The following is a 7,683-nucleotide window of genomic DNA, read 5'->3' on the forward strand; positions in this document are numbered from 1 at the left end:
GCTGGGTGTGAAAGAGGTGTAGATACTCCATTTGTTTTTACTTTATTTCTTCTTTTTAAAAATTCAATTTGTGACTTTTATAATGTGAAAAAAATCAACAAATGATAAAAATCAGGACTCCTTGGAGAAATGGCTGATACTAGGACTGAGGCAAGAAATGTACTAGATGAGCCCTAACTGGTTAGGTTCAGTGGGTTGAGCACCAGCCTGCAAACCAAAAGGTCACTGGTTCAATTCCCAGTCAGGGCACATGCCTGGGTTATGGGCCAGGTCCCCTGTTAGGGGAGGTTGGGGGCTTATGAGAGGCAACCTGTTGATGTTTCTCTTCCTCTCTTTCTCCCTCCCTTCCCCTCTCTCTAAAAAATAAATAAAATCTTTTAAACAAGGAAAAGAAATGTACTGGATGAGTTTGCAGATGGTGGAAGGGGAAGAGGTTTAAGTTCTCTGAACAACTGTGTGGCAGTCTTCTAAAGCTGAACGTCTACAAATCCTGTGACACAGCAATTCATTCCTGGGTACAAACTCAGCAGTAACTCACATATGTGGTCACCAGAGACACATAAGAACTACTTGATGTAGCCCCAGACTGAAAACCACCCACTGTCTAGACACAATAAATAAATAATGCAATGAGGTGAGCAACACATGTATGAGTTCCCCTGCTGTGGAATAAGTAAGACCAAAAGAATTCCAATTGTGTGACTTCATTTACATGAAGTTCAAAAACAGACCAAAAAAATTGGTTGTAGGTGCAAAAATAGTGATGAAGGGGGAAGGGAAGTAAAGAGAAGCGGGGGACCAGAGGAACCCCAGGAGTGTTTCTAAGTTTTGATTTGATCTGGATGCTGGCTAAAGGGTTGTTTTCACTTGGTAGAAATCCATCATGCTCTTCATTTTTGGTTTGTGTACATTTCTGTATGTTACATTTTAAACTTAAAAAAAAAATACAGTAAATTAAGTTTGGTCATTGTTATGGTCCAGGCAAGATAATGGTGATCTCCACTTGGGTAATGGCAGTAGAGGTAGAGAAACAGGCAGATTTGAAAAATATTTATGACATCAGACCTACAGAACTAGGAGACTGATAAGATATGAGAATGAAGTAAAGTGAGGGGATCAAGAGTAAATCAAAATTTCTGATTTGAGTTACTAAATAGATTGTACTACATTTATCAAAAATAACAGAAAAAATATGTGTTATGTGAAATAGTAATTCATCTACATTTAATGAGGATTTACTATGTGCTGGGCATTAGGGATACAGCAGTGAACAGCAACAAAGCCACTCTTAGGGAATTTGCATTTATTTATGTGGCTGGGTGAGTTGGTTTTGAACATGAAGACATCAAAAGGCATTTACAAGACAAGCAAGTAGCAATGTCAAGTGGACAGAGAATTGAGAGGCAAAACATAAATATAGGGATACTGGCGTAGAGAATGGTTACTGAGGACACAGAGGCTATGAAACCACTAAGGGAGGTATATTAGTTATCTCTTGCTGTGCAACAAATGATCCCAAAACACTGTAGCTTAAAACAAATACTTGTTATCTTAAGGTATTTGTACCAAACAGGGCTTAGCTTGGTGACTCTAGCTCAAGGTTAAGAGTTATATACAAGTTGTCAGCTGGGGCTATGGTCTCATCTTAAGGCTTGACTTGGGGAGGATCCATATTGTCTGGCCTTGATTTCTCAAACCATGGTCCTCTCTACAGACATGGCTTCCCCCAGGGTGAGCAAGCAAGAGAATGGAGTGTGCATATGAAGGCCCCCAAGAGAAACCAGTCTTCTTACAACCTAATCTCAGACGTGACATTTCAACCTTAGCCAGACTGGATTCGATTTATTAGAAGCAATAACTAAATACAGCCCACCCTCAAGTGGAGTGGGTCCACTAGGGTATAAATTGTAACAAGTAGGAATCACTGGAGGCTGGGAGGAAATGTAGTGAAAAGAGACCCCCTAGGCCCTCACCCTTGTAGGATGCCAATAGTTAATAGACAAAGAAAGAAAGGTTGCTGGAGCAGAGGAAACACTGGAGAGACAAAATAAAATAAAATAAAATAGAAGAGTGTGGGTCCTAGAAGTCAATAAAGTTCTAAGGAAGATGGAAGTTCAAATCCACTGAGAGTTCACTCTGGGAACCAATGAACCACAAAGATATGATCCATGGCTTACAGTCCGGTGGGGGAGATAGATGAAAGCCAAATAAACAAAAAAGCAGCAAATGAATTACAGACTGATAAAAGTGCTATGAAGGAAACTTAGAGTACAGAGAGAGAATAGATTTTAAAGAGCAAACAGAAGCAGTCTTCCCAAGGAGACTGAAATTTGAGAATGAAGAGGAACTGGCTGTGGGGATGGAGGTGAAAGCATCCATTCCAGGCCAAGCCTTTGAGGTGGAATCAGATAGGCAAGTTCAGGAATTGAAAGGTGATGACTGAAATGTGGCAGATAAAGGGAAAGAAGGAGTTAAATGAGATTCATGGTAAGAAGGGGCTTTGGATGGGCCTCAGAGTGAGCGGTTTGGGAAAGACTAGTACAGGCCAAGAGTCACCTTGTGTTCTCAATATCCCTAGCATTTTGTTCAAAGGTTACCCTTCAGTGAAGGAACTTCGGTTATAATGGGTCATTTTTTACTCTTTGCCATTTTTTTGCGTTTTACCCAGTGGCAGGTTATTTTTTTGCTCACGTATCCTAGCAGCCTTGAGGCCCCCCTTTTGCTAGCTGACCCTAGCTGTAGCTAAGGACATGAGAATAGTTTTGCGTCAAGTATTTATCAGCTGAAGCCCCTTCTAAATTTGAAAGTGTGTGTATATGTAGTTTCTCACGCCTGTGTAGTTTTTTTTTTTTCTTTTGTTGTTATCTGGTTGCCCCAAGGACATGAGTATAGTTTTTTGCCTTTAAAAACCTTTTAGTCTTTAAGGCAGGGCGGCTCTCCCATCTTCTGCTTCTGAAAGTGGGAAGACCCGTCCCTGGCCAGGTAAATAAACGCCATAAATTTATTTCTAAATTTCCTCGTGTCCTCTTTGCTCACTAATGCTCCATAACACGGTGTGTGTCCTCAGTGAGGAGACTGGCTATGCCATAAAAAAAACCCTGCAATTATTTCTTCAAGGTTGTGACTGCCCAGAAGAAAATGTTAGGGTTACAGCTACAGGAAAAGATGTTATTAATGCAGTTTAGAGACACACTCTTAGTCCACTGAATTAACCAGAGGCTATTCAAGGGATCATAGCACTTTTAATAGTAATTTTTCCCAGAGTTGAAGGAGTTTTCCCTTTGCCCTGAGTTATTCTAAACGGAGGAATACTATAGAAATTGAAAATACAGGGAAATTTGTTTTTCTTTTGAAATCTTTGAAGATGAAGACACCATCAGTCAGCACTGTCTGGTGCTTTTGCTGACCTAGCTGATACTAAATTTAATTTTTTTCACATTTAATAAATAAATGGTAAGTTTTTTTAAAGACCATTTACTTCCAAAAACTCTAAGGTAACAAGGAGAATAGTTGAAGTTTGTATTTTCAAAATAATTTTATGAGATATTGAAACATATCCCAAATAGGCAGATGAATATTGAAAGTCCTTTGGGAATGTGCCTATCGCTTACTAAATAGAGATAAATAACAATCCAGCAACTTAACAAGAACTTTTGTCCATTTGTGGATAATACTCTGGGAGAGGGGAATATATTTTCAAAGATCAGGAAGAATTTGAAGGAAATTAAATGTTCATTAAGACCTTTATTATTTTTCTGCAAAGTAACTTCAGTTAATGAAGTCAAAAGGAATCTCTGCTTCAGTGACTTAGTCCTGTCCAGACTATAAGCCTCATGGGGGCAGCACTTGTCCACTCCACTCGGTCCCCATCCCTGGGATTGGGGACATGGCTGGACACACAGTAGGGAAGCAATTTTCCGAATGAATGAATGGTGCAAACACGTGGTGAGCAAGGAGCAGGAATATTAGGCAAAGCCTGTATGCGGGCAGAGGTTTATGGCAAAGAAGGCCAAAGGTTAGTGTCAGTCTTGTCTGACTCCAGGCCTTTCTGGCTGGGTCAAGCAGGTCTCTGCTTTTCTAACATATTTCCTGGAAAAGGTGCGCCTAAGTGGGAGGCCGGGGAAATTCGTGTTAACAGCGAACCCCGAATCTTCCTGCTACACTCCCAGCCAGCTCTGCGGGGCTCTCACTCCCGACGCTCCAGGCCCAACGCCCGGGGACAACCAGGTCGGATCCTTGCCCGGACAGGTCGCGTTCCTGCAGTTCTCCTGGTCCAGCCGCCCCTACTCCCAAAGGTCCAGTGCATGGTCACGTCCTCGAGGGACACAACCATGGGGGCACAGGCAAGTCCTGGGGTCAGAGAGAGCAGGGTCAGCAGCACTGGGGGCGGGTGTCAGGGCCCAGGTCAGGTTGTGAGGGAGGTGCCTCCGCCCCGCCCTCCGGCCCCGCCCAGGGGTGGGACTTCCTAGCCCCGTCCAGGGGCGGGCCGCCGCAGCCCAGGACTGTGAACCCAACCGGAGGAGTCCGCACGTTGAGGAGCCCCGGGTCGGGGGCGCGCAGCAAACCTTGTGCCCCACTGGGCAGCTCCTCAGCCATTTCGTCCATCCAGATTAGGTGCCAGGCGCTGGGCTAGGCGAGGAGGATGTGGAGCAGACAGGGGAAGCACCGCTGTCCGCAGGGAGCTTGTGGTCCAGTGAGGCCCACACTAGACAAAGAAACCAGATAAGCCCCGGTGCTAAGTGCAGAAAGCCAGCGACCCTGCAGAAGAGCCAGAACGAGCACAGGGCCTGGCCCCGACTGGCCTGGGCCGAAGGACGGATAGTCCCCAGGCTCCAGCCACTGTGTAGGTGGGCCCGGGTCCCCAGGACAGGTGGTGCTGTGTGGGTGCACACTCCGGGCTGCCACCTAGAGCACAACCCAAAAAGGCCCCTTAGAGCAAAGGGTAAAGTTTGACTTTGTAGTTAGGAGTCAAAGGTGAGTCACTTCCCTTCCCAGGAGCCCCTGCTTTGTCATTGGTAAAGCTGGGGTCAAAAGCCACCTGGCAGCATTCTTGGGAGGATTTTAGGAGACAATGTTGATGGCTCCCTCCCTTCCCCCATTACAGTCTTATTTTCTCCTTAGCGCCCACCAGTTTTCTCCTGCACCCTGGCATGTAAGCAAGCCCCTGAGGCCTGTTTACCTCTGTGCCCTCAACACCTACAACTGTGCCTGGCACAGGGCAGACCCCTGGCAAAGATTTGTTGCAGAAATAAAATGCCTAGCAAGAAGCCCAGCACATGACAGGCAGTTTAAAACGGTAGCTCTTATCTGTTCCCCCGACCCCCAACAAAAGTACAGGCTGACAGACCCCCAAGGGGCATACCACCAGTTTTGATTAGGAGGGGGTAATTCTTATAGAAGGGTAGTTATACTCATAAGCAGCAGTCTGAAGTTGGAATCTGGATTAGCTTCTTCGTCTTTACCTCTCTGGCCCCGCCCTGCCTTCTCCCCACCCTGCTCCCAAACTGGGAGGTTAAGAGTTAACTGTGGGATGCCCCCTGGTGCCTGGATGGGACTGGGGCTGGGAACTTCCTGTTCCATTTTCCTGGAGCCCTTTCCCAGGCTGGCTGAGCCTGACTCCGATCCCGTGGCCCTCAGAGAACCCCAGCACCTCTCTCTGGAGTGGGGACCCTTAGTGGTGAGTGGCAGGGAGACCTGGGGTGCAGGGTGCGAGGACAAACATAAGGGGTTGTAGCAGCTTGTAGAGAGAATTGGGGGTGGGGTGGGGTGGGAGTGAGGGTTCCAGACCTCGATGGGGGATTAGGTAACTGGAAGGAAGTCTTGGGAGGGTGTGGGTGGTCCATGCTGGGGAGAAGCCCAAAGCCAGCCAGATCTGTGGACCTGTGGCGATGGGAGCAACAGGGAGGTTGCAGGACTTTCTATGACATGGGCTGGCTATACCCACTAATGAGGGAAAGGTAGGTTCCGCGTGCCTCCAGGAGGACTGACGAGCCTCAATCACTCCGCTCAGCACTAGGAGTGGAGCCCAGCCAACAAAGACAAGCCACTCCTGCCTATTGTGTCCAGGGAGAAAGGACAAGTTCCTGGCCAAGGAACCCCGACTCTAGGCTCTCCTGTTGTATGGGTGGGTTTTGTGGCAGCAACTCCACCCTTGGCTGGTCCAGCCCATTCATCCCCGACTCTGGGCTCCAAATTATGCTGGTCAAATCCTAGAGGGTGGATATGAGTTCCCTCTTCTCACCCAGCCCAACCCCCACAGATGTGCATATTAACTAAGCTTTTGTGTGCTGGAGATGGGGGGCGGGGGGGGGGGACTCTAAAGCCAACTTCCCTTGAATTTGAATTTCACTTCTTTCAAACCTTTTGGTGAGAGCTCACCTGGAGGTTCCGGCACCCCCGGGTACCTAGGCCTGATGACTGGAAATTGGAAAACCCTTATATTTTCGGATCCACACTATGATATTCTGGCTAAGACAAGACAAATTACACAGGGCTGGAGGGAAACTGGGTCCTTTTCTGTTTTTGAGCTTTTGCATGGTGGGCAAGATCAGCATTCTCACCTTAAAGCAAATCTAGTCTCCACCTGGGATGACCATGAAAAAATTAGTCATTCTTTCTGAACATAGTCTTTGCACTTGTGAAATGAAAAAATAATTTACCCTGTGGGCTGGAGTGGGATTTAGTGCTCAGAACCTCCCAGCTGCTAACGCAGGGTTCCTGATTACACATTATTGGTTCTCTAATTATTTTGCTCTTGCTACCAAAACACGATGAGACAAAAACCCATTTTTGAACATTTATTAAAGGCCTTTCCTGCACAATTTTGTACGCATTCATCAAACATTACAACTGCGAGGTAGCCATTATATTCTCATTTTGTTATTTCTACTAACAAACATTGAAGTCTCTGCAAGTGCTGGGCGAACAGTTGCTGGAAAAGAACCAGTTTCTACTCAAGAGCCAAAGGAAGAAATACTCTCAACCAAAATTGTGGCACCGAATAACACTGGAGAAGGAGAGACAGGTGGCTGGTGTGTTGTGGAGTACCAGAAGAGAGGAGACAATGGGGAGAAGGAGTCAGAGATAAAAGGAAAAGCCCCATGTAGGGTCAGATGATATAATACAGGAAAAAAATGAAGGTTGGAGAGGCTGAGGGGAGACTGGAAAGTATGGAGAAATGCTGAAGGAAGGAGGGGGAAAGACTGGAGAGAAGCAGGAAAGTGGGGGAAGGGGAGGGAGGCTGGGAAGATGCAGGACAGTAGTGGGGGAGAATGGAGAGATGGGGGCAGGCCTGGTCAGGTGGTCAGGATGTAGGCCTGAGTCTTGGTGTTTTCGCTTCTCTCCCCTCTCCCCTCAAGCAGAAAGTGTGGGACCAGGCTTTTAAAATATACAGCTTTTCTCTGTTCTACTTCACAGCCCACTCATCCCACCTGAAAAGGAGGTTTAGAGAACCCTCAACCCCTTCTCCCCTGAGTCCCATATTAGGAGGTCTCAACAAACTTCAAAGCTCTGGACTAAACAGCCTTTCCCCTGGCTCCATTGACAAGTTTGGGTTACCTTCTTGTGCAAATGTCTGTACCTCTCAGCACTGGGGTCCTCAACTATAAAATGTGAACAACTGTTAGCTCTGCTCATTTGTATTTTCAACCAGTAATAATGAGAATGACAATAGCTAGCCCTTAG

This window comes from Furipterus horrens, unplaced genomic scaffold, assembly GCF_987537825.1.
Source record: "Furipterus horrens unplaced genomic scaffold, mFurHor1.1.pri manual_scaffold_5, whole genome shotgun sequence".
Lineage (NCBI taxonomy): Eukaryota > Metazoa > Chordata > Mammalia > Chiroptera > Furipteridae > Furipterus > Furipterus horrens.